Below are 3,195 nucleotides of genomic sequence, written 5' to 3' on the forward strand. Positions count from 1 at the left end.
TTTTCTTTGAGTTTGGCTGGAAATCTTGATCAGTTCCATCCAAATTAATCCAGCCACTGATTTGAACAGATTCCTCTCCTACTCTTCCAAGGTCTTGTCCATTCCTCAGTTTATCAAGTCAGAGATTAAAGACTCTTCCTAGGAGTTCGGCTCATGATTTAAAATTAAAGTTTTAAGTAATATAATCTTTAAAAGGAGAAGATAAATATCTAAACACCTGGAAGTTGTTACTATTGAAATCTTAGTGCTTTACTTTAGTCATTTGTTTCAGTTCAAAATTGAGATGCTGTTTGAGGCCTTAGGAACGTAATGATTAATTTTATATTCAGTATCAATCATATTGAACATTTTCTAAATATTTTACATCATTTTGGTTCCCACATGTTATAATTATTGCATATTCTCTAAAGCAACTAGACAAGAAGTAAGATAGAGCACACAATAGCCAGGGTTTCCCTTCCAATTAGAAATATCAGGACTGTCAGGGTTTCTACTCTGCAGTGAAGCATGTTTTATACCACCAATTTCCTTTCATATGACACATCTGACTTTGTTCTCCTTGTAATATAAAACACTATTGTTTGTCTTTGATTTGAAGGTTGCCTTTGGTTTGGAAACTAATAACGATAGAACCTTATTTATATTGTAACACTTTATTGCCTCAGAGAACTAGTTGATTTTGACAATTGGGAATGATTGATGGTGTGGCGGAGCAAAAATAAATGATTGGAATGCAATACTTACCCTTTTCAGTAACTTAAAATTTTTAAAAAATTCTTTTCTACATTAGTTTTACTTATGATATTTGGAAATAAGAGGCAAAACTACTTAGCCACACTGCAGATACTTTGGGGGGAAAATGCATTCCTCAGAAGTGCTATTTGGTATGGGGATGATTTCCCCATTTAATGAGAAACTAAGTGAGTTTGCCCATTTATACCTCCTCCTTTCCCCCATACTTCTGCTCGTCTCATAAACTCCACTGTGACCAGTAGACCAGGCACAAGTACTTAGGCTTCCTGTTAACTAGCAGAGGCCAGAAATCTGCAGTCAACTTGGAGACATAAGTTGAATTTTACTAGAAGTAAGGCTTTCTCTTCCTTTCTTTTATAAAAAGTCCCTCTTCAAATATATTTGCCAATTTTTTTGTCCTTGAGGTCAAAGAATCATTCAAGCTAACTGTGATAAGATTATCTATTAAGCAGATTCAGTAAGTGATTTAGCACAGAGTTTGATATTTATAACCCAAGCTTAATAGACCTAAAATTAAAGCTTTGTCTTAGAACAATATAAATCATTAGGGGGATATCTGTTTTTACAGAAATAGTGGCACAAATAAGAGGAAGATAAGCAATTTATTCTTAGATGAGAAATTAACTATCAATAAATGTTAAAGAAAAAAGATATTTTTTCAATTTCATGAGGTTTTGAAATAAATAAGTTTTCAAGTATAGAGTTTAAAAAGTTTAAACACTAATGTTATTTGGTTTAATATCTAGTTAATGTAATCAAAGCAATAATTTACAATGATGCTGAATTATTAATTCTGACAATAAGATAATGTTCTTTAATATGCTAGTCTTTAAAATCATAGGTTAATCTTTCATCATTTTCTGTCAAAGTCTAGATGTCCCTTCACTTTTTCATTACTAAGAAATAATGTAACATAAAAGAATTGAAGTAAACTCAAGATTTGGATACTTTGTTAGCAATTTCTGAGTTTATTCAAAAGAAGTACCCTGACAAATAGATGATATATTCTATCTTGTAGAAACAAAAGGTTTTCTTAAAAACAAATATTTACCTATTTAAATCATCTATATATCATTATAATAAATATATTATTATTTTGGTGATAATTTTTGGTATGCCGAGGCTAAACTTTTGTAACGTGTTATATTTTTTCCGGTTTCCATGTTAATAAGAACACATTTTTCAGGAGTTTAATAACTTCTGGCTTTCCTAGTCAATTAAAATAATATTTTAAAACACTTTATTTTTTAACTATTTACAATTCATATGTGACTATATTATGAAATGGTACTCAAGTTTCTTCTGTATCGTAACCTCATTGAAAATCTAATAGGTAGATGCAAATATTTTGTACACATTCACATGCGTATATAGTGAAGAAAACATCGTTATACATGTTATGAATAAAAAATGATTCATATTTTTGTCTGTTTGGATTTGTGAAATTCGTTGCCTTTTACAATGAGAGAAATCCCTGCCTACCTTCTGCTTCTTCCTTTCCTTTTCTCCTGGGGTTCTTGGCTTCTAAATCCCCCTTTAGTTCTGCGAGTATTCTGGATTCTGCATCTACACCTAGCCAAAGAGGCTGAAATCCTAATCTTTCACTCTCAGTTCCCGCCAGTCTTTTCCCCCAGAGATGGTCCTTTCATCCATTCAGATGAAATCTCCTCATATATGATACCGGTAATCCATATGACACCATGAAAATGCAGGCACCTTTTGCCCTTAAAGCAACTATCAGATTATAAAATCATGATTGTTCCATGAAGCAAAGCCACCCCAATGTCCTGTAGATCATTTGTGCTAATGAGCTTGCCTCATTGTAGTTCTTCTTTTCCAGGAACTCATAGATATAAGATTTCATCACACAAGTAATGATGGAGTGGGTGGGGGGAGGTCCTAAAACTCATAGAGAGTTTGGAATAAACTAGGTCTTTCTTCCTTTCTTGATATAAAAATGCTATTTCATCAATAGCTAGTAGGAAATACCTGAGGATTCAATTTCTAGGTGTCATAATGGTATCATATTACTTGTGTGAGAGGTAGAAGAAATCACATCTGTTAGTATTACTCCTGCACCATCCCTTAGCAGTTATTGGCGAGCTTCCATTCTAGATGTTCATAAAACCTAATGTCGTTCTCCCTCTGTTGTAATTAGTATTTTGGTGGTGAACGTGATGTAATCTATGCAGAAATAGAAGTACAATGATGTACACCTGAAATTTTTACAATGTCATAAACCAATGTTACTGCAATAAACAAAAATAAGGTTAAAAAAAAAAAAAAAACCTAATGTCGTACATCTGGAGAATCTTAAAATTTTAAATGTGAATTCATCCATTATTTTTATATGTTTACAAGACCAGGTGTTGAAGATGCTGATTCCCAGTAGTTGCTACTCTTAGGCCTCAAAGACATAAGCTGAGTACATTATCTAGCAGA

This window comes from Ceratotherium simum, chromosome 8, assembly GCF_057802395.1.
Source record: "Ceratotherium simum simum isolate JZ-2026a chromosome 8, ASM5780239v1, whole genome shotgun sequence".
Classification (NCBI taxonomy): Eukaryota; Metazoa; Chordata; class Mammalia; order Perissodactyla; family Rhinocerotidae; genus Ceratotherium; species Ceratotherium simum.